Raw genomic sequence first — 25247 nt, 5'->3', positions numbered from 1 at the left:
TGCTAGTTTGAATACATTGTATTCTAGGATGATACCACCATATTAGCTTATTGAGTAAAATTTTTTTGAAAGGTATCAAATTGAAAAGATCCAAAAATAATGGCTTTGAAATTCAAGTATGTTTAGTTGAGCTTGATTGAATATTTGGGATATTTTATGCTTTAATTTGAGCAGACTTTATTAAAGCTGTGGGAAAAATAGGTGGACGCCCATGATGGGTTGTCCAACTCGGTTTCTACCTGAAAGTAGAAACAAAACAAAAAGAAAGGAAAATGAGTAAACAAGTAATCTTTTCCACCGTCCCACCGAAAAAGGAAAGGAATAGAGACCGACAAATGTCTCTATAAGAATCGATAGAAGAAGCAAGAAGAAGAGTGAGCTTTCGAGTCCTTCTTCCAGTTTTCTCCTCCTCTAGAAAATAGAAGAACTAAGAAAATATAGTCTAGGATTTGGGTTATGAAAAGTGTGTGATTTTCACTATGATTCACACCCGACCAAGAGCATGTGATTCAGTTGAACTATTGAATCTGAAAAATTCGCTGCGACCAAAGCTTCAGTGTAAGGTAACCCGATTTTGCTCGTCTTTGATTTCCTACAATGGTATCAAAGCCTCTAAGGCTAAATTCATGCTCAGCCATGCCCTGAGAAGTGTTTTGCGCTGGTTTTTTGGTTAAAGTTTAGAGCATGAGCTTTAATGGCCAATTTTGGCGCACATAATTTCAGGCCATGAAATTTATGGAATATGTTCCTCATGTGGGTTAGAATATACCTGCAAAATTTCATCGTTTAATTCTCTCTTGTTGTTGAGTTTTTTGAAGTTTACATATGTGTTGTCAAGCTATTTTCGGAGAATTTCTGCGAATTGTGTGTGCAAAATTGAATATGTTTTATTACATATTTATGAAGTACTCTGAAAGAGCTTTCCAACACTATATCATGTGCGCAAAATGGATGCTCAGACAGTGAGAAATCTGAGTTCAAGAGTCCCTAGTCACATAACCTATAGCTGTATTCATTGACTTATGTGAACTAATGAAGAAGATGACAGGCACGTGAAGACACTTGCCATGTTGTGTGGCTGGGGCTGTACTAGCTAATAAAAAAAACCAGAAAAATGCAACAAAAATGAGTTTTTCTTTGAAAATTTGCAGAAAATCATCTATGAATCAGAAAAATGTGATTCTTGCACCAAATTTTTCCTATTTTTTGCTCTCTTGGAATATATGATAATTTGAACTACCAGTTACCATTAGAAAATAGTTCAAATTTTTTTTGGTATATTCATGAAATTAAAGAAAATTGGAATAAAAGCTTGTATTTAAGTCCCTAATTTTTTTTGGGTATGATTTATATATTTAAGTCATGTGTGCATTCTATTTGGAATGTTTTAATTAGGGATATCTAGTTCAATTTTGTCTATGAATAATTGATAATAATTATTGAATTATGCTATCATTTGAGAAAAAGCATTTTTTTTTCATGAATATTAATGTGTAGACACCAAATTTTTGGTGTAATTTCTTTTACTTTTTATTCTCATTTGTCGTGGTTGCTTTTAGTTTTTTTTAGTTTCTAGTTTCTATTTTAATTTTTAAGTTTTAACGTAGAAAAATCATGGAAAAAAAAAAAAAAGGAAAAGCATTCAAAAATTATGCTTTAGTTGTTTTGATTTAAATTCAATGTTTTCTTGGAAAAACATGAAAAATGAAAAAGGGGGAACCCCGATTGCGGGTTTTGGGCTATTTAAGAAAAAAAAAAAAAAAAATCAAAAATCATAATTCCATTTCTGCCGAATCCATTTCCATTTCACTTCCCAATCTAGCACCTTCCATTGCTATTGCCGACCAACCCCACTCACAATAACCTCAATATAAACATTCCATTAACCATACACTCCACAATATACCATTCCCAATGCACTACAATAGCACTTCCATTTTTTTCTTTCTGCCGTGAGCTGGAAGTGATCAACCTTCCTTGGAAAGAACGACCGAGTGAGAGAGCCGAATTCCTTGCTCATTTCTTTTCTGTCCGTAAACTAGAAAGAGAGGAGAGAGACTAGCTGACTATCTTCCTTTCATCCGTGAGTTGGTGAAGAGATTGAGAGCCACATTATCTTCATCCTAGTCGCAGGTTGGAGCAAGGGAGAGGAAGAGTTGCAGGCTGCATTTCTGGACTGCCGAAGGGAGGAAATATTTTTTGCAGCTAGCCGAGGGTGTTGAGCTCCAAACTGAGGTAATTTCTGGACCTAGACTAGATGTTTATAGGTTGATGAAGTTGTTTAAGGGCATGCATGTGAGGATTGTGTGGCTAGATGATAACTTAAGTTATAGAAAAATCTGTTTGTGAAGAAAATGGTTGCCGAGAGTTCAAGCTGGAAATTTGCAGCTTCGGTTGACCAAGTTTTGATGATCTGAGCTATATGTATGTTTAACTAACCAAAGTCTGGATGATCTAGCTCTGCATGAAGCTAATTAACTTGGATTAAACAAGAAAATTGAAGGAATACCAAAAATCCGGTTGCATGCATGTCAATCGAGAGAATTGGGATGAATTTCTGGTTAAATGGTGATTTTGATGACATTTGAACTTGATTTTTGATCCAATCTGATAGATAGTTTGTTATTTGGTCTTGCATGTGATCTTTATGGCTGGGAATTCGGTTGTACGGCTGGAAAATTTTATTGGATGTTGCTGGATTGTTAAACCAATCTTCCAGCTTAGCCGATGGAGTTGTTTTGGGCATTTTAGTATGAAATTTGCTGGAAAGTGCTTGATCCTCACTTGGTTGTGTGTTTAGCTAACTAAATACTGGATGATCAAGCCCTGCATGAGATTAATTGGCTGTGTGTAAACCAGAAATTTGAGTGAAGCAAAAATCTGTTGCACGCATGTTTATTCCAGAATTTTGCATGATATCTTCTTGGGTTTCTTGTTTGTTTGGATTATGATGGTGGGTTTAGTTGTGGGCTTGGTCTAAAGTTGTGACGTTGAATTTAATTACATCTAATCAAGGTTGTGATAAAAATCTGAGTCATAAAAAATTTGCTGCAAAGTTGTTTGGCCGGAAACATTGCTGAAGCTGAAACCTTTTATTGTTGCTTGCATGTTATTTCAGACCTGAATATGATGTTTTTCTGGGTTGTTAGCTTGCTTGGATCATGGTTGCTCAAGCCAAAGTTGTTTGTTGCTTAATCTTGGTCAAAGTTATGTATTTGAACCAGAAAATTTGAGTTAGTTTGCAAGTAAAAATGCAGCAGATTTCACTTTCAGCTATAGCAGTTTTCATTCTTCAATGTTTGCATGTTCATTCTTCAACGTTTGAATGATTTCCACCTTTGTCTTTGCTGATTTGGGATGTTAAACTTATGTTTTTACTGTCTAAGTTTAAAGTTTTGGATGTTAGCTTTGGTTAAGGTATGTGATTGGATGTGGAGTTGGCATTTGGGAGTGAAACCAAGGAAATTGCAGCAGTTTTATATCCAGTGCTGCATGCTTTCTCTACCTGAATTTTGTGCTTCAAATCCTAAAGTTTTGTGTTGCAAAGTGAGATGATTAGGTGGTTGTCTTGTTGCTTTAGTTCATATTGAATTTGAATGTGTTTAGGAGCTGTGGAAAGCTTTGCGGATAAGAATTGCCGAAAAACTTTGCTGCACTTTCTTTTTCTCTTTCGATAAAAAATCAGATTTGTCATCTTAATCCTGCAAACAAAATTTCATGTTTTGATTTGGGTCAATAATTTTTGGTTTGGTGAACTTGTTTGTATGATGAAATGGATGTATTTGCTGCTAAAAATTGCTGAAGTTTTGGAAACAAAAGGGCAGCAGCATGCGTTGGTTCTTGATTTGCAGAAGCTTGTTTTGTAGCTTTGAATGAAAACCTGCATGAAACTTTTCCAACAAGTGCATTATTTAGACATGTTCAGCCATGTTTTGATTGGAACTTGTTTCAAAGCCGTGGCATAAATTTGGTTTGCTGAGATTACGTGAAGTTGCAGCAGCTTTCTTTCTTCAAATGTTTGCATATGTTCCAGATTTTTGCACTCTTTTCCCTCTGAACCTTATGCTGAACGTAGGAGTTTAAGGTTAAAGCTGGGAAAAACATTTGATGATCTTGCTTCTTTGATCTAAGTTTTAGTTTGTTAAGCCATTAGCTGAGTCGGTTTGGCAAACAATGGGTTTTGTGCATTTTTCTGGTATGAAACATGCCTGGTTTGGAGATGCAAGAGTTGCGGCAGAAATTGCAGAAGAGTTTCTACGTTGATTGCATGGCTTTTGCATGAAAATGACTTTCAAAAATCGTACTCCAACCCCTTGGCTTCCATCTAATGCTTCCATGGCCCAATTAATTGGAAACTTAATTAATTTTGTCCTCCTAACATGCCATTTCCTCTTTAATACATCTTGATTTGTTTTGGGTAAATACTTAAGGGATTGTAGAATGAATTTGAAGGGTCTAATAATTTCTTTTTCTTAGACTTGTAGTTAATTTGATTTTTTTTTTTTTTTTTTGGATTCTTTGGCATTTGGTTGTTTAGCTACTAGTAAATTGCTCCTCGTTTACCTTTTTGTGAATTTTCTAGTTTGATTTGGTAAGTTTCACCTTAGATTCTTAATTTTATTTTATGTTTTTTAGTTCCTTAGTGTTTATAATAGTAATAAATTGGCCCTTTAGACCTCTTTATTTTTTTTCAATTGGGTCTTTGTTTGTCTTAATTGGTTAAGTACGAGTAGTTTACTTGCCTTGGAATGCTTCGAGTGATTCAATTGGATGGTTGTTTCCATTTTCTTTTAATTTTTCTCAATTAAAGTGGTACCTTGACCTTTTTATTGTTTTGAAGCCGTTTTTCTTTCATTTGGACACCATTCAAAGGAGGCGGTATATTTTCTTTTATTCTTTTTTTGTGTTTCTTCTATGTGATCCAACGTGTTACGTGGAAATTACATGACTATTTGCTTTTATTGCCTTTCTTTAGTTCTTTCATTTCATTTACTTTTGCTTTTATTTAAGTTCATCTTTATGGGGTATGTGTACACCTTTTGGCTTGTAATAGATAGGGCTTGGAGGAGCATTCAATGAAGACCTATCGAAGACGTGTGCCTAGCTAGCAAATGTAATAGTTAGGGCTTTAATTGCCTATGTGTTATGTGTTACTTGCTTTAATTAGGTTCTTGCATCTAGTTGAGCATGCTAAGTGTTATGTGCTATGTGTTTATAAGTATTTGGCATGTCTACTCGCTTTCCATGGTCATGAATGAATGTGATGGACGAATGTACGTTTCCACTAGTCCAACGCTAGTCGGAATTCATAGAATGGGCTAGTCCAACGCTAGACCCTTAGGGACTTCCCCTCGTTAGTACATGCTTGCATGTTCATTACATGTCATGCATTTTTTTTAGTTTTATCATTTTGCATGCCCCTCGAACCCCTTTTCCCTCCATTTTAGGATTTTTGCATTTCATGCTAGTTATAGGGTTCCATTTGCTTGAGGGTCCCCTTAAATATGGGATATAGACGAGTGTGGCTTTTTCTAAGCCTTAGCACGCTTGTATTCCCTCTATAAAAGGGCAAATTGAGTCACGATTTAGGTCTCCCCGTACCCAATATGCATGAATTCCTTAGGCTCATGCATTCCGAATCCACTCTATCATCACACTTTCACTTTTCCTTTCACTTACACACGGACACCATTTGGCACACGTGCACCTTTATATCTTCACTTGCACACGAACACTTTTATCATCACTTGCACACATGCACTTCATATTATCATTTCATATACCGTACCTTGCCCACTCACGTGCACATTTTCATTTACATATTTATTGTTTTTTATTACTTTTTCAAACTCATGTCCTCACATTGCATACATGCATTTCATTCATTTGCATCCCACTCGCATTATTCGTGACCTCTCCAAAGGGTCATTATTGGGCTTCACAATTAATGTGATTGGCACCATTCAACCTTTGAAGAGAAATTTCCCCCAATACCCCTAGGTCTAGGGTTTGCATTCATATAGTACATCCAAATGTAATAAATTCTTTGGTTAAAACAAGAAAATATTTGATTAAATCACGCAACTAGCCTTGGCTAGGTCGAAGGGGTGCCTTGGATTTTTATCCTTGCCTTCCCCTTCGTCAAATGTGACTCCCGAACCTTTTTCGTTGGTTTACGTGGACTAGGAGTCGTTTAAAAGGGGTTTCTTAATATTTTTTCCTATTTTTCTTTAAAAATTCATTTTTAGGTGACTTGGTACACCTTAACTCATTACCAAGTGGCGACTCCGATTTTTTATTTCAAAAACCCTTTTTAAACTATAATTTTGGGTCAAATCGTCGCATTCTCAAACCCCCATTTAGACCCATTTTTCTTTTAAATAACAATTCATTTTCCAATCACAAATTGAATCAAAAAATACATTTTTTTAAACCAAGTATTTATTTTTCTTATCAAAAAATGGGGCGCGACAGTTGGCGACTCCACTGGGGACTTTCGAGAGTCCGAGCAAATTTGATTTAATCAATCTTTTTCTTCTTTTAACCTTTTCATATATCACATTTGGGTGTTTTAAGGTTGCATTTTTTCCTTTTTTAGGATTTTTTGCATTTCACGCGTATCCAACTACTCCCTCGCTCGTGAATGTATGATTGGTTGATTGGATGTATGTTTACTTGTTTATCTCGCGCTTGCATTGCATTTGGGTGGGGGACATCACCTTAGAGCCTCGCGTTGGTTCTTGATCCCTCCCCTCCAAACGAGCACTAGCATACGTGCATACGCTTTAATTATTTATCCCTTTTATTTTTCTTTAGTGGCTTGTCACGCCACTCCACCCTATTAGGATTAGGTGACTCACTTGGACATGTGATCACGACACGATGTGTGTGTAGCATGTTCCAATGGGTCACTCAATCTTCCGCTTAAAGCTATTGGTTGATAGCCTTTAGCTTTTGGTCGAAGATTGAAGTTTTGATAGATTCACTCAAACACGTAGCCGTGACACGATGTGTGCGTAGCGGTGTTTGGGGAATCGCTCGAGCCACCGGCAAAGAACCTTGGGATTGATGACCCTTGGTTTCTAAGTCTGAAGGCTCGGGGGCCTATGACCTATCGAGTCTAGATGCATTAGTAAGCCAAGCCTCATGCATTCATATTAGAATTGCCTAGGGTAGAGTCAGCCATTATCCTGAACTAGGGACACTATTCACGAGGGGAGGGGTCCCAACCCTCTTTTCTTATTTATCTTTATTGCCTTTTATATTATCTATTTGTCCAAATGTGTTATGTGATTATGTGTTGAGCTCACGTTTCCTTGTTTTTTGTTTTTGGCATTCACAAACATTAAGAAATAAGAGGTCTGGCATGACCTTCTTTTAAGACCTACCCTTGTAGATAGGCTATTGCACGTTTGACAAATTATGGTTTATTTTGTTCATAAATTCATAATGCCATACCGTTTTAGGCCTACTCTGGCAAATAAAGGGTTCCTTAGGTCACGTTTCATTTCAAATTGCATATTTTATTGTTTTAATAAAATGGCATCATGCATAAACCCTAGAAAGGGAACGCCACGTAGGGAATCCCGTTTTAGGAATAAAACCAACCCTTTTGTGTCCCATGGGTATTTAACCCTTCAAGGGACTGCACGTTTAAGTTATCGCATAACTGGAGGAATGAGACTCGTAGGTAAGGTAATTGACAAACTACCCTCTTCATTATCAGATGGCTTGCCCTCGCCGCATCTACCAATTGTTAATACCGTCGACTGAGGTTCAACAATGGCCCACCTTCATGTTACCTAGTGAATTGAATCAAGTAGCCCAATTTTTAGGACCAATTGGAGACTTTAAGCAGATCAAATCCAACAATTACTTGGTAGAGGCTTTAGTTCATCTTTGGGACCCCGAGTGTACTGCTTTTAGAATAGGCAATAGGCAAATGACTATAACACTCGAAGAAGTAGCTGGCCTCCTTGGTTTACCCACACGAGGAACTGCCTTGGTGCTTCCATTTGCTTCCGACAAGGCCGAATTTTGTCAAATTATAGGATTGAAAGAGTCCGTGCTACGAGGGTCAGATCAGGGCGTCGCTGTGAATATTCTGTTTGAACGATTTGCGCCACGCGATGGATTCGAGAGGCATGTGACGGATTTTGTGTTCACTTCCAAAGCCGTATGGGAGCGCAAAAGGCTACTAGTATATGGGGTAGTTATGGCTGGGACCTATCTCTTTCCGCGAAAAGATCAAAAGATAGCCTTCAAATCAGCAAAAATTGTGAATGACCTTTTCTTAGGAATTCAGGGTAAGCAATGCTCTATAGTCCCGACCATTCTCGCAGATATTTTCTTAGCTTGTACTGGTTGTCGAAAGGGAGAAAAGTTTTTCCATGGGGCGAACTTGGTTCTATACATATGGGCTACGGAACATTTTAAGAGACAAGCATTAGTTGCCGATAGTTTGCCGATGGTTGGATATAATTGGGTAATCACACATCCCAAAAGAGTCAACGAGGGAGATCTACCTAAGAACGCATCCGAATGTGTGGATTACTTGGAAACATTGCAAGATTTCAACATTAGGTGGGTATTAGATTGGACAGACTGCTTTGAGCCGATACTTCGCACTAAGGAATCCAAACGTGTTCTCTTGCTGGGAACTCAAGGAATCATCTCATATACCCCGAAAAGATTTCTCAGACAACTAGGTCGCATTCAGGGGCCACCACCGATTTCCGAGTTTAGTGAAGTCACCATTTTCTTTGATCAGGGGGTATGCCCAAAAGAGATCCCTATGAAGAGTCAAATCACTGAATCTTGGAGAACAATATCCGACGATAGAAGCATTCGTTATCTTCCGGAGCTCAAACAGAAGGGGGTAATGACCGCACCATACGAGGATTGGTTGAAAGATTCCACCACGCAAGGGTTGCAACATGAGCCGTATGAGGAAATTGAGAAGCTGAGAGCCATCATTAAAGCCAAGGACATGGAGGTGGTACAGTTGAAGAAATCCATCGAAGTGCACAAAGGAAAGGCAGAAGAAAACAAGAGGTTATATGAGAAGGAGCGAGAAAGGCGCCAAGAGATGAAGCGGAAATGTGGGGAATTATATGATCAAGCCGAACGTGTCCAGATGCCATATACTAGAGAGAGTAAAGACTCTGTACTAGATAGGCTTAGGAACTTTGGTGATCTTGTACAAAATCGCCTTCGCAATATGATGTAAACAGATGTATTTGGTTTTTGCAATGAATCCCTTCTCACAAAGTGTTTGTCAAATAACAGGTTTGATTAATGGGTCTCATTCCGAAAGTGTTGCATCATGCTAGGCCTACCCTTGGCACAAAAAGGGCCCCCCCATAGGACATGCATTCGAATTTTCGAATAATTACTAACTCATGCCTTTTTCTTTTTTCTCTTTTTGAATAAATTGCAGAAATTCAGTAATCATTGGTTTATCTAAGGGAGTTCTTTCTTCATTTCAGGTAAATTTCAAAATAGCTTTTCGGAAAAGCCCCATTATTACGCGATCCCGAAGTAAGGCCCAAAGGAATCGTGTAAACATGAGTACTCAACCAGAATCATCCGATAAGGCCGTTGCCACTACCCAGCCGGAAGCTGCAAGTCCTGGGGTTCAGTTGACAGAGTTACTCACAAAATTTGGGGAAATGGCGTCAGAAATGGCCGCTCAGAAGAAGTTGATTGACGAGCTCGTTAGTAGCGGAGTGCAACCTGAGCCTGTACCCGCTACACAACCACAATCCGAACCATTTGTTATTCCTCCATTTCAAACCACCTTTGAGGGAACTTTTAACCCGCAATATGCTTTTACTCAAAATCCTCCTTTCTACCCTCCTTATGGTCAAGGATTTCAGCCTCAAAGCGACCCAAACATGCATCAGAACCCACCAGCTTTTTATCAAACCACCGCGGAGCCCGTGGTGCCGGAGCACACTTTTCAAAATAAGCCAGAAATGGGAGAGTCGTCTGCCCAGATTAATATGAAGTTACTTAAACGCTTGGATCGTTTTGATGAATTTATCCGGAAAAGCCAAGGTTTAAGCAAACAAGGGGTGTTGGATTATGATGATTTGTGCCTGTTTCCGAACGTGCAACTGCCAGTGGGGTTCAAGACCCCTAAATTCAACAAATATGATGGAACAAGCAACCCTAAAACGCACCTGCGCTTGTTTGCTAACAAGTTGGGCAAGCCAGTGGATGACGAGAATTTGCCGTTGAGATTATTTCCAGAAAGCTTAGAAGGGGATGCGCTTGACTGGTATTCCAACCTAAAGCCGGAGGAAGTGAAGACCTGGCTCGATCTGTCCAATGCCTTCATTAGACAATATGAGTATAACTGTGAGCTAGCGCCAACTCGGACTACTCTGGAAGGAACGAAAAGGCGACCATCTGAAGATCATAAGACATATGCCAAGAGATGGAGAAAGATAGCTGCGAAGGTGGAGCCACCGATGACTGAGGATGAAATTATTCGCACATTCATAAAGGCGCATGATCCTCCATATTTCGAAGAAATTTTCCGTATGACTGGTTGTTCTTTTGCTGCAATTGTGAATAAATTGGAAGAGTTTGACGACTTTGTGAGAGCCGGGAAGATTGTCAATGTCTCTGCCCTGAAATCTCAGTTGGATGCTTTACAAGGGCAGGGAAGCAATGTGAAGAAGCCGCCGTTCAAAAAGAAAGAGGGGGATGCAACATTTATTTGGAACCAAAACCCTTCACCCAGACCCCGATACCAACACAGCCCAATCTACCAACCCCATTACCCTTACTACTCAAATCCGCATCCTGTATATACTACCAACATCCACCACCTTCGACCTCGCCCAAGCTATCCAAACCCACCTTCAGCCCCTTTTCAAATTTCCCAATCAAATCCACCCCAAAACCGACCTCGCCCTCCATATAACCCAAGATTTCCTCCACCAAATAGACCTGTTTACAACCATCCTCAACCTCCTGAACCTTACAACCGACCCCCTAGCCGTACATTTACCAATTTAGGCAGGCCTCTGGACCAATTGTATGACCAGTTGAAGGCCGCCGGGAAAATTGGTACAGTACCCCCTCCTACCTACCCATATGGTATGCCCGCGTGGTATAATCCACAAGCTGTCTGTGCTTATCATTCTGGGGCCCCCGGACATGCCACCTTTGATTGCAAAGCGCTTAAGCATAAAATCCAAGATATGGTTGAAGCCGGGGAGATTGTAATCCGGAAAAGGGAGGCGCAAGGGCCGAACGTAAATAGGAACCCTTTACCGGAACATGCCAATACCATTGGGGTTATTCTGGATGATACGGAGTATGTGGAACCAGTCAAAGAATTGGCAAGGGAAGCTGAAGTGTTTGGGGTCACAGACCAACCTTTTGTCATAGAACTGCCATTTGAAGAGGACGAGAAACCCTTTATCTTGGATCTCACGCCAGCTGAGAGTGAGTCTTTGGAGCCGGTGGTTATTGAATTCCCGAAGCAGGAGCCTGTCCTGAGCCTGCAACAAGTACCATGGAATTATGATGAACCTGACGTGCAGATTGGGGAAAGGTCAATTGCAAAGAAGGAAGTATCAGTGGTCACAAGATCGGGGAAAATTGCAAGCCCGTTTGAAGCAACCATTCCGATTCAAGCAAATAACTCTGAGCCACCCGCCAAACCAACAATTACCGAGAGAGAAGCCTTAGATTTCCTTAAAAGGCTCCAAAGAAGTGAATACAATGTGATCGAGAAGCTTAGCAAGTCGCCCGCTCAAATATCCATGTTGGATCTACTTTTTTCATCAGATGTGCATAGGGATGCATTGCTCGAAGTACTGACTAAAGCTCAAATTCCTAGAGACATTTCAGTTGATAATTTCTCACACGTAGTTGGGAATGTACTCTTCACCAAGCAAATTACTTTTTCCGACGAGGAATTGCCGTCGGAAGGCATTGGACATAACAAGGCCCTGTACATAGTTGTGAGGTGCAACGGAAAAATGCTGCCGAAGGTATTAATTGACAATGGATCTGCTCTTAATATATGTCCCTGGAGCACCTTGGAAAAGCTAGGATTGCAAGACGTCAAGTTGAGGCCTTCAGGGACCATAGTCCGAGGTTTTGATGGAGCGCAAAGAGAGCCAATAGGAGAAATTGATTTAGTAGTTGAAATGGGGCCCGCCCAGTTTCAAATAACCTGCCAAGTCATGCATTTTTCTAGTGTTTACAACGTTTTGCTTGGCAGGCCATGGATTCACAAGTCTGGGGCTGTGCCTTCTTCATTGCATCAATTGCTAAAGTTTGTAGTGAATGACAAGCTGATCACTATATTTGCCGAAGAGGATTGCCTTGTAATCACTGATTCTGGGACAAAAGAGGATGGAAGCCGCAATGTCACCATGACTCCCCATAGCACGGCTGATATCGTCTCTGTAAGTTGGATCACAAACGAGGAGCAAGTTCTACCAAAGGCCAGTGTTATGATGGCTAAGGAAATGATCCGAGGAGGTTATGAATTTGACAAGGGACTAGGACGAAATCTGCAAGGAGTTTTGAAGCCAGTGGAGATTATGGAGAAGAAAGATTCATTTGGCTTAGGGTTCCGACCAACTGCTAAGGATATCAAAGAAATGAAGGAACGTAAGAAAGCAGAGAAAGAGGGCAGGCAAAGGGTTTTTGACATTCCACCACTGCGGTATACTTTTCCACGACCAACAGAGGTTATCACATCAGAGGTTAATCCAGTCGACGAAATTGAAGCAAGTTTGGCTCAATTGTTCGTTGGGACAACATTTGAGGATAGTATTCCAGGCGAAGCTGAATTTCCTGACATCCCCGAAGGATCAATTCCCAATTGGACAGCCGAGTCCCTGCCCGTTCGGAAGGAGTTTCGGTAAACTAAAAGGGGTTTATTATTCATGTGAATTCATGAAAATACCTTTGCATCTGTAAATAGCCAATGAAAATAATTTTCCTTTTAACTAACGTTTGTGCATGTAAATATTGTTAAGTTTTCGTTTCAATTTGCTTTCAATCAAAGGTCTTTATGAAAATGCAAAAGTTGTTCTTGTCATTGTTGTGTTGTTTATTCGATTGTTTATATTCATATTGCTTGATTCATTTGTTTGTTGTATGCTTATTTACTTATTATCCCACATTCGTTAATTCTTTCAGATGGCCAAAAATAAAATTATTTGACCCTTTGGATATCACAGTTCTGGAATACGATAATGGCAATCTCTATATCACTCACGACTTGGAGGTCTGTGAATCTGAACTCCAAAGCGAGAGTGATAATGAGGAAGTATTCGATTCTTTTGCAAAGGACTTTGAACAATATGAGGAAAAACCAAAACCGAACCTGGAAGAAACAGAAAAGGTTAACATTGGCACTGAGGATGAGGTTAAGGAGTTGCAAATTAGTATTCATTTGAATGAAAGGCAGAAAAAGGAGTTGTTTGAATTCTTGACCATGTTCCAGGATGTATTTGCGTGGTCCTATGATGATATGACTGGCATTTCAACTGATGTGGTGGTGCATAGGTTACCCACAGACCCTTCTTTTCCACCCGTAAAACAAAAACCCAGAAAATTCAAACCAGATATAAGTCTCAAAATAAAAGAGCAGATTGAAAAACAACTCAAAACCAACATTATCATTGTTTCCCATTACCCAATTTGGCTTTCAAATCCTGTCCCTGTTCCAAAAAAGAGTGGAGAGGTAAGAGTTTGTATTGACTATAGAGACCTTAATAAAGCCAGTCCTAAAGATGATTTCCCTCTACCAAACATTCACATTCTCTTAGACAATACGGCCGGACATGAGATTGAAACCTTTTGCGATTGTTTTGCTGGCTACCACCAAATTTTGATGGCAGAAGAGGATAGGGAGAAGACTGCTTTCATTACCCCTTGGGGCACATTTTGCTACCGAGTGATGCCTTTCGGTTTAAAGAATGCCGGAGCAACATATCAGAGGACCATGACAACCCTATTTCATGATATGATCCACCGAGAAATGGAGGTCTACGTGGATGACATTATAATCAAGTCTAAAAGGGCAGAAGACCACTTGGTTGATCTGAAGAAATTGTTCGAGAGACTACGGAAGTACAATTTGAAGTTAAATCCTGCAAAATGCGCCTTCGGAGCACCTGCGGGTAAGCTGTTGGGATTTATTGTCAGTAAGAGAGGCATAGAGATAGATCCAGCAAAAATCAAAGCAATTCGAGATATGCCAGTGCCAAAAACTCAGAAGGACGTGAAAAGCTTTTTAGGGAAGATCAATTTTATCGGGAGGTTCATTGGCCAATTAACTGCCACCTGTGAGCCATTGTTCAAATTGTTGAGAAAGAATGTACCGTTGTATTGGAATGAGGAGTGTCAACGGGCTTTCGACAAGATTAAAGATTATTTGTTACATCCGCCAGTCTTGGTACCACCGAAGCCCGGTCGACCATTAATCATGTACCTATCCGTGCTTGAAGGAGCAGTTGGGTGTGTTCTAGGTCAACATGATGACTCTGGAAGGAAAGAACAAGCCATTTACTACCTAAGCAAGAAGTTCACGCAGTACGAGGCTAATTATTCATTCATTGAGAAAAGCTGCTGTGCATTGGCCTGGGCAGCCCAAAAGCTTAGACACTATCTGTTGAGCCATACCACGTATCTTATTTCCCGGTCTGATCCTTTGAAGTATCTTTTGGAGAAGCCGATGTTGACTGGGCGTCTGGCGAAATGGCAGATAATTCTATCAGAGTTCGACATTGTGTTCACCTCGCAAAAGGCGGTCAAGGGACAAGCTATAGCTGATCATTTGGCGGAAAATCCAAGAGATGATGATTATCAACCACTCCGTACTTATTTCCCTGACGAGAGGGTCTTATTTGTAGGCGCTGCAGATGATATAAGTGAACAAAGTCCTGAATGGAGGCTTTTCTTCGATGGAGCTTCGAATTCTCTCGGAGCTGGAATTGGAGCTGTTTTGGTGTCACCCGAAGGGAAGCACTACCCTGCCGCTGCCAAATTGCAATTCGCTTGCACGAATAATATGGCTGAATATGAAGCCTGCATTTTTGGTCTCAAAATGGCTTTAGAAATGGAAATCAAAGAGTTGATAGCTTTCAGTGATTCAGATTTGCTCGTGCACCAAACCTTGAAGCAGTGGATAACCAAAGATTCTAAAATTCTCCCCTACCATTGTAGTCTGCTCACTCTGGCCAAGCAATTTCAAAATTTGGAATTCAGACATCTCCCGAGAGCCCGAAATGCATTTGCCGACGCTTTGGCCACTCTAGCCTCTATGATCCAGTATCCAGATGAATTGAAAATCGAACCAATCCAGATTCAACTTCAAGACAAGCCTGCCCACTGTTGGGTTGCAGACGAGTCCTCTGATAATATGCCTTGGTATAAGGATATTAAGGAGTTTCTCAAAACTGGGTCCTACCCTCAGCATGCTGGTACAAAAGACAAGAGTTTTCTGCGTAGAATGGCTTCAAAATTTTTCTTAAATGGAGAAGTGTTATACAAAAGAACCTTAGATTTGAACCTTTTAAGGTGCATTGATGAAGATGAAGCTCAATATATGATGAAAGAAGTGCATAGTGGCGTTTGTGGATCTCACATGAATGGCCATTTGCTAGCGAAGAAAATCATGAGAACCGGATACTTCTGGCTTACTATGGAGCATGATTGTATAGACTTTGTCCGGAGATGTATAAAATGCCAAATGCACGGTGACATTATACGCGCTCCACCCACTGAATTGCATAGCATGACCGCCCCGTGGCCCTGTTCAATGTGGGGTATGGACGTGATTGGGACAATCGATCCTCCTGCTTCAAATGGACATCGATTTATATTGGTGGCGATCGAGTACTTTACCAAATGGGTTGAAGCTGAATCATTTAAACATGTAACGAAGAAAGTAGTTGCCAGTTTCTTGAGAGATCATATCATTTGTCGCTTTGGAATACCCGAAACGCTTATCACAGACAATGCCAAGAATCTGAACAATGACATGGTAGATGGACTATGCGAGCAATTCAAAATCAGACACCGCAATTCTGCCATTTATAGGCCACAAATGAATGGAGCTGTAGAAGCCGCAAATAAGAATTTGAAGAAGATTATCCGCAAAATGACAGAAAGGCACCGCGATTGGCATGAAAAGTTGCCCTATGCATTAATGGCGTACCGGACTTCTATCCGAACATCGACTGGGGCAACGCCGTATTCACTTATGTATGGGATGGAAGCTGTATTACCAGCTGAGGTTGAAATTCCGTCGCTACGAATCCTTATGGAAGCTAAATTGGAAGAGGCTAATTGGATCAAGCAGCGCCATGAGCAATTGACTTTGATAGATGAAAAGCGATTCAACGCCATCTGTCATGGTCAGTGCTATCAGAAACGTGTGGCCCGGGCTTATAACAAAAAGGTCCATCAGCGGACATTTGAAGAAGGTGACAAAGTACTAAAGCGGATTCTATCAATGCAAGATGAAGCTAAAGGCAAGTTCGCTCCAAATTGGCAAGGGCCGTTCGTTGTCCAAAAGGTATTACCTGGCGGAGCTCTCATTTTGGCGGAAATGGATGGACGGGTTTTCCCTCAACCCATCAACTCAGATATGTGCAAAAAGTTTTTCATTTGATCATGCAAATTTTCTTTAGAAATTCATGCAAATGGCGAAATGCAAGTCAGGCCATCTTCTTTTACACTAAAAAAAAAATTTATCTCTACTTGTCCCCTTTGAGCCATCAGAATTGACAAATTTCGTTTGATAACCCTTGAGAATTGCAAACCCCACACTGGGGCAAATTTGTTTCGAAAATCGAAAATAAGAAAAAAAAAAAAAAACCCTACACTGGGGCAAATTTAGTTTCCAAAGAAAAATGCAAAAAGTGAGGAAAATACAATGAAAAATGCAAAGAGGGAAAATCTGATCAAACTGGGGCAAAATTTTCCTCAGTTTTGGAGTTATTTTCAGAAGAGTGCAATTTTAAGTTATTTCACCCCTCGTATCAAATCTGCTTTCAAGCCTTAACTTTTCTTGAAAAACACCCCACCTGACCTCATTACAAAAGCCCAAAGTCCTGGCTTTCATCACTTGCTGCATTTCTATTAGAAAATTTGTTAATCAACTGGCAGGTGATGTCCGTAATGTCTTCGCCTAATTTTACAAGGGAAGTACATTTTACTGATGCCAGAAATCTTTAATTCATGTTTCTGAGTCGATCATGGTCGAGACATTTCAGTCTTCTTTAGGTGAAAACCCGAAAGGGCACCTCGAAAGAAAAAGAAAAGCGAAAGAGGAAAAAAAAAGAGAAAAAAAAAAAAAAGAAGAAAGAGCGAAAAAAAAAAAAAGGAAAAAAAGAAAAAGAAAAAAAAAAGAAAGAAAAGAAGAAAAAAAGAAGAAAAGAAAAAAAAAAGAAGAGAAAAAAAGGAAAGGAAAAGAGAAAAGAAAAACAACAAAAGCAAAAATAAAAGGGTGGGGGCAACGTTGGTGAAAACCCGAAAGGGCGCCAAGGTAGGTTTTCACAACGGTCAAGCTCGAGAAGGAACAGCTGGTGACCCGGTTCATTGAGGGTTTTCCTCATATTTGTGAAACTTCTGCTAGTATCGGATTCCGAAGCGAAAAATATCCGAAGTCTTGAATATGATATTCATTGGCTAAACTTGTATTTTCTGTATAAACACCATTTTACAAAATGTAAATCTCCTGGTTTCTTTAATTCATTTGCCTTCTACTATCTATGGTTGTCTGCATTTTTCTGCATGATTATCTTTGCCTGACATAGGAAATAATCTTGCATATACATTGATTGTTATGTGATAAATTTTTACGCATCATTCTTTCACCATTAAATTCAAATAAATGATAAACCCTAAGGTTTGGGCAAAGATAAGGGATTCAATCATCAGCTACAGTGAGTAACATGCAACAAAGCTACCACCTGGATTGGGTGACGTGGTAAATCTGCATTTTATCAGTCTCAGAAATTAAAAGGTTTAAGGCAGACGCCGCCAAGCCGAAATAAAAGCATCACAAGACTCATGTTTACACGATTCTCAAGGCAAACCGGATCAAATAATGGTGGCAAGCCCATTATTTCTTCTTTTCTTGCAGGAATGTGGCATTTACAAACAAAAGCAGCCACTCTCTTTTTGGCACCTAAACCGATGTCAGACAAAGCTTCCCAGTAAACAAGGATCGATGTTATTTGCAAAACTCGATCATAAGAAACAGCATCAGCTATCGTTTCGGTCACAGAAATCCAAATTTCCCTCTTGGTACAAAAGTTGAACTATTCTCAGGTAAATAAAAAAAAAAAAAAAAAAAAACTCAATTCATTGTTTAAATTTCCCCAGTGCAGTCCCGTTTTAAATTCTTGTTCGGGCCAGTCCCGTTTTAAATTCCTGTTCGGGTCAGTCCCGTTTTAAATTCTTGTTCGGGCCAGTCCCGTTTTAAATTCTTGTTCGGGCCAGTCCCGTTTTAAATTCCTGTTCGGGTCAGTCCCGTTTTAAATTCCTGTTCGGGTCAGTCCCGTTTTAAATTCTTGTTCGGGCCAGTCCCGTTTTAAATCTTTGTTCGGGTCAGTCCCGTTTTAAATTCCTGTTCGGGTCAGTCCCGTTTTAAATTCCTGTTCGGGCCAGTCCCGTTTTAAATTCCTGTTCGGGTCAGTCCCGTTTTAAAATTCCTGTTCGGGCCAGTCCCGTTTTAAATTCTTGTTCGGGTCAGTCCCGTTTTAAATTCCTGTTCGGGTCAGTCCCGTTTTAAATTCCTGTTCGGGTCAGTCCCGTTTTTTCTGTTCGGGCCAGTCCCGTTTTAAATTCCTGTTCGGGTCAGTCCCGTTTTAAATCCCTTGTTCGGGTCAGTCCCGTTTTAAATCCCTTGTTCGGGTCAGTCCCGTTTTAAATTCCTGTTCGGGTCAGTCCCGTTTTAAATTCCTTGTTCGGGTCAGTCCCGTTTTTAAAAGTCCTGTCCGTTCAAATCATTCTGCCACCGAATAAAGCAGGTAAGTATTTGGTGTCTATTTCTTTGTCTCAAGTTTTTCCAAAACTCAGACAAAGAGGGGCAAACTGTAGACACCAAATTTTTGGTGTAATTTCTTTTACTTTTTATTCTCATTTGTCGTGGTTGCTTTTAGTTTTTTTTAGTTTCTAGTTTCTATTTTAATTTTTAAGTTTTAACGTAGAAAAATCATGGAAAAAAAAAAAAAGGAAAAGCATTCAAAAATTATGCTTTAGTTGTTTTGATTTAAATTCAATGTTTTCTTGGAAAAACATGAAAAATGAAAAAGGGGGAACCCCGATTGCGGGTTTTGGGCTATTTAAGAAAAAAAAAAAAAAAAAATCAAAAATCATAATTCCATTTCTGCCGAATCCATTTCCATTTCACTTCCCAATCTAGCACCTTCCATTGCTATTGCCGACCAACCCCACTCACAATAACCTCAATATAAACATTCCATTAACCATACACTCCACAATATACCATTCCCAATGCACTACAATAGCACTTCCATTTTTTTCTTTCTGCCGTGAGCTGGAAGTGATCAACCTTCCTTGGAAAGAACGACCGAGTGAGAGAGCCGAATTCCTTGCTCATTTCTTTTCTGTCCGTAAACTAGAAAGAGAGGAGAGAGACTAGCTGACTATCTTCCTTTCATCCGTGAGTTGGTGAAGAGATTGAGAGCCACATTATCTTCATCCTAGTCGCAGGTTGGAGCAAGGGAGAGGAAGAGTTGCAGGCTGCATTTCTGGACTGCCGAAGGGAGGAAATATTTTTTGCAGCTAGCCGAGGGTGTTGAGCTCCAAACTGAGGTAATTTCTGGACCTAGACTAGATGTTTATAGGTTGATGAAGTTGTTTAAGGGCATGCATGTGAGGATTGTGTGGCTAGATGATAACTTAAGTTATAGAAAAATCTGTTTGTGAAGAAAATGGTTGCCGAGAGTTCAAGCTGGAAATTTGCAGCTTCGGTTGACCAAGTTTTGATGATCTGAGCTATATGTATGTTTAACTAACCAAAGTCTGGATGATCTAGCTCTGCATGAAGCTAATTAACTTGGATTAAACAAGAAAATTGAAGGAATACCAAAAATCCGGTTGCATGCATGTCAATCGAGAGAATTGGGATGAATTTCTGGTTAAATGGTGATTTTGATGACATTTGAACTTGATTTTTGATCCAATCTGATAGATAGTTTGTTATTTGGTCTTGCATGTGATCTTTATGGCTGGGAATTCGGTTGTACGGCTGGAAAATTTTATTGGATGTTGCTGGATTGTTAAACCAATCTTCCAGCTTAGCCGATGGAGTTGTTTTGGGCATTTTAGTATGAAATTTGCTGGAAAGTGCTTGATCCTCACTTGGTTGTGTGTTTAGCTAACTAAATACTGGATGATCAAGCCCTGCATGAGATTAATTGGCTGTGTGTAAACCAGAAATTTGAGTGAAGCAAAAATCTGTTGCACGCATGTTTATTCCAGAATTTTGCATGATATCTTCTTGGGTTTCTTGTTTGTTTGGATTATGATGGTGGGTTTAGTTGTGGGCTTGGTCTAAAGTTGTGACGTTGAATTTAATTACATCTAATCAAGGTTGTGATAAAAATCTGAGTCATAAAAAATTTGCTGCAAAGTTGTTTGGCCGGAAACATTGCTGAAGCTGAAACCTTTTATTGTTGCTTGCATGTTATTTCAGACCTGAATATGATGTTTTTCTGGGTTGTTAGCTTGCTTGGATCATGGTTGCTCAAGCCAAAGTTGTTTGTTGCTTAATCTTGGTCAAAGTTATGTATTTGAACCAGAAAATTTGAGTTAGTTTGCAAGTAAAAATGCAGCAGATTTCACTTTCAGCTATAGCAGTTTTCATTCTTCAATGTTTGCATGTTCATTCTTCAACGTTTGAATGATTTCCACCTTTGTCTTTGCTGATTTGGGATGTTAAACTTATGTTTTTACTGTCTAAGTTTAAAGTTTTGGATGTTAGCTTTGGTTAAGGTATGTGATTGGATGTGGAGTTGGCATTTGGGAGTGAAACCAAGGAAATTGCAGCAGTTTTATATCCAGTGCTGCATGCTTTCTCTACCTGAATTTTGTGCTTCAAATCCTAAAGTTTTGTGTTGCAAAGTGAGATGATTAGGTGGTTGTCTTGTTGCTTTAGTTCATATTGAATTTGAATGTGTTTAGGAGCTGTGGAAAGCTTTGCGGATAAGAATTGCCGAAAAACTTTGCTGCACTTTCTTTTTCTCTTTCGATAAAAAATCAGATTTGTCATCTTAATCCTGCAAACAAAATTTCATGTTTTGATTTGGGTCAATAATTTTTGGTTTGGTGAACTTGTTTGTATGATGAAATGGATGTATTTGCTGCTAAAAATTGCTGAAGTTTTGGAAACAAAAGGGCAGCAGCATGCGTTGGTTCTTGATTTGCAGAAGCTTGTTTTGTAGCTTTGAATGAAAACCTGCATGAAACTTTTCCAACAAGTGCATTATTTAGACATGTTCAGCCATGTTTTGATTGGAACTTGTTTCAAAGCCGTGGCATAAATTTGGTTTGCTGAGATTACGTGAAGTTGCAGCAGCTTTCTTTCTTCAAATGTTTGCATATGTTCCAGATTTTTGCACTCTTTTCCCTCTGAACCTTATGCTGAACGTAGGAGTTTAAGGTTAAAGCTGGGAAAAACATTTGATGATCTTGCTTCTTTGATCTAAGTTTTAGTTTGTTAAGCCATTAGCTGAGTCGGTTTGGCAAACAATGGGTTTTGTGCATTTTTCTGGTATGAAACATGCCTGGTTTGGAGATGCAAGAGTTGCGGCAGAAATTGCAGAAGAGTTTCTACGTTGATTGCATGGCTTTTGCATGAAAATGACTTTCAAAAATCGTACTCCAACCCCTTGGCTTCCATCTAATGCTTCCATGGCCCAATTAATTGGAAACTTAATTAATTTTGTCCTCCTAACATGCCATTTCCTCTTTAATACATCTTGATTTGTTTTGGGTAAATACTTAAGGGATTGTAGAATGAATTTGAAGGGTCTAATAATTTCTTTTTCTTAGACTTGTAGTTAATTTGATTTTTTTTTTTTTTTTTTGGATTCTTTGGCATTTGGTTGTTTAGCTACTAGTAAATTGCTCCTCGTTTACCTTTTTGTGAATTTTCTAGTTTGATTTGGTAAGTTTCACCTTAGATTCTTAATTTTATTTTATGTTTTTTAGTTCCTTAGTGTTTATAATAGTAATAAATTGGCCCTTTAGACCTCTTTATTTTTTTTCAATTGGGTCTTTGTTTGTCTTAATTGGTTAAGTACGAGTAGTTTACTTGCCTTGGAATGCTTCGAGTGATTCAATTGGATGGTTGTTTCCATTTTCTTTTAATTTTTCTCAATTAAAGTGGTACCTTGACCTTTTTATTGTTTTGAAGCCGTTTTTCTTTCATTTGGACACCATTCAAAGGAGGCGGTATATTTTCTTTTATTCTTTTTTTGTGTTTCTTCTATGTGATCCAACGTGTTACGTGGAAATTACATGACTATTTGCTTTTATTGCCTTTCTTTAGTTCTTTCATTTCATTTACTTTTGCTTTTATTTAAGTTCATCTTTATGGGGTATGTGTACACCTTTTGGCTTGTAATAGATAGGGCTTGGAGGAGCATTCAATGAAGACCTATCGAAGACGTGTGCCTAGCTAGCAAATGTAATAGTTAGGGCTTTAATTGCCTATGTGTTATGTGTTACTTGCTTTAATTAGGTTCTTGCATCTAGTTGAGCATGCTAAGTGTTATGTGCTATGTGTTTATAAGTATTTGGCATGTCTACTCGCTTTCCATGGTCATGAATGAATGTGATGGACGAATGTACGTTTCCACTAGTCCAACGCTAGTCGGAATTCATAGAATGGGCTAGTCCAACGCTAGACCCTTAGGGACTTCCCCTCGTTAGTACATGCTTGCATGTTCATTACATGTCATGCATTTTTTTTAGTTTTATCATTTTGCATGCCCCTCGAACCCCTTTTCCCTCCATTTTAGGATTTTTGCATTTCATGCTAGTTATAGGGTTCCATTTGCTTGAGGGTCCCCTTAAATATGGGATATAGACGAGTGTGGCTTTTTCTAAGCCTTAGCACGCTTGTATTCCCTCTATAAAAGGGCAAATTGAGTCACGATTTAGGTCTCCCCGTACCCAATATGCATGAATTCCTTAGGCTCATGCATTCCGAATCCACTCTATCATCACACTTTCACTTTTCCTTTCACTTACACACGGACACCATTTGGCACACGTGCACCTTTATATCTTCACTTGCACACGAACACTTTTATCATCACTTGCACACATGCACTTCATATTATCATTTCATATACCGTACCTTGCCCACTCACGTGCACATTTTCATTTACATATTTATTGTTTTTTATTACTTTTTCAAACTCATGTCCTCACATTGCATACATGCATTTCATTCATTTGCATCCCACTCGCATTATTCGTGACCTCTCCAAAGGGTCATTATTGGGCTTCACAATTAATGTGATTGGCACCATTCAACCTTTGAAGAGAAATTTCCCCCAATACCCCTAGGTCTAGGGTTTGCATTCATATAGTACATCCAAATGTAATAAATTCTTTGGTTAAAACAAGAAAATATTTGATTAAATCACGCAACTAGCCTTGGCTAGGTCGAAGGGGTGCCTTGGATTTTTATCCTTGCCTTCCCCTTCGTCAAATGTGACTCCCGAACCTTTTTCGTTGGTTTACGTGGACTAGGAGTCGTTTAAAAGGGGTTTCTTAATATTTTTTCCTATTTTTCTTTAAAAATTCATTTTTAGGTGACTTGGTACACCTTAACTCATTACCAAGTGGCGACTCCGATTTTTTATTTCAAAAACCCTTTTTAAACTATAATTTTGGGTCAAATCGTCGCATTCTCAAACCCCCATTTAGACCCATTTTTCTTTTAAATAACAATTCATTTTCCAATCACAAATTGAATCAAAAAATACATTTTTTTAAACCAAGTATTTATTTTTCTTATCAAAAAATGGGGCGCGACATAATGCATATTAAATGTATGTTGATGTATGCATTTTATGTTATTACTGTATATGTTTTATTCAAGTGAGAGGCATGGGTTGGTCAAGTTAAAATTTCCACCCAAAATTAGTATGTATATATTGGAATAATATTACTTTAGAAGTTTTTAGTTTACAAGAGATGATTGGACGCTATGCGAACTTTCGATCTTGTACTAATTACTTCTAGTAAATATTATTTCAATAATAATGGCTGCAAATGAATAATATATTTTTAATGCTATTTTTTTTTTGTTTTTTGTCTATGTGTAGCTTGATTGAGAACATGGCTATTGCGACAAAAAATATTGTGGCTGAATTAAACAAAGGGGAGAAACTGAACGGAGACAATTTCAATGTTGGCATCGAAGGGTTCAGTATATTCTTGAAGAGCAAGAATATTTGGAGGCTCTCCATCATACCATGAGTGAACCAGAGTATGAGGATACTCCTCACCATCAGAAAAATCTAGAGGCTTATCAAGCCTGGAAAAAGAAAAATAGTAATGCTTGCATCACACTCTGAGCAGTATGCAAGATAATCTGATGGTTGAGTATGAGAATTATCCAATAGGTCATGAACTGTGGATTGCTTTGAAGGCAAAGTTTGGAGTGACTTCATCTACTAAAGTCAGACAGCTGACAATCAAGTTTGACACTTATGTGAAAAAACAACATCACTCGATGAAGCAGCATCTGAGAGAAATGTCAAACATGATTATTGAGTTAAAGTCTGCTGGACATATATTGACTAATGAGCAACAAGTACAAGCTGTCATTAGATCACTTCCCCAGAGTTGGGAGCATATGAAAGTCAACATGACTCACAACATTAACATCAAAACATTTAAAGACGCAAGGCATCATGTTGAATTGGAGGATGAGCGCCTAGAGGCAACTAGATCTTTCAGACAGGCTTATGTTGCTGAGTCAAACACAAGTAAGCCCTCTGACTTCAAACGTGACTTCAAACGTAACAAGAAAAGGAAGGCGTTCAAAACGGCTATCCCATAATTTAAGAAAACTCAAACTGGCAACAACAAGAGAAGTAAGCGCGGTGGTAAGAAAAAGGACAAGAGCAATCAATCTTGTTATAATTATGGCAAATTAGGTCACTATCGTGAATGCATTGAGCCTAAAAAGGTATTGCCCAATTCTCCTCTTA

General features: G+C 39.0%; 1 long non-coding RNA gene across 1 annotated transcript; it reads left to right on the top strand.

The window, feature by feature from the left end:
• Positions 1 to 332: 332 nt before the first annotated feature.
• Positions 333 to 24895, top strand: LOC140015521 (uncharacterized). The gene is made up of 2 exons (XR_011822163.1): positions 333 to 563; positions 24357 to 24895. It is a non-coding gene; the product is annotated as an uncharacterized lncRNA (long non-coding RNA).
• Positions 24896 to 25247: the final 352 nt, after the last annotated feature.

Source organism: Coffea arabica, chromosome 10e, assembly GCF_036785885.1.
Source record: "Coffea arabica cultivar ET-39 chromosome 10e, Coffea Arabica ET-39 HiFi, whole genome shotgun sequence".
Taxonomy (NCBI): Eukaryota; Viridiplantae; Streptophyta; class Magnoliopsida; order Gentianales; family Rubiaceae; genus Coffea; species Coffea arabica.
Note: the sequence above shows the minus strand (reverse complement) of the source record. Positions and strands in the feature narration are given on the sequence as shown.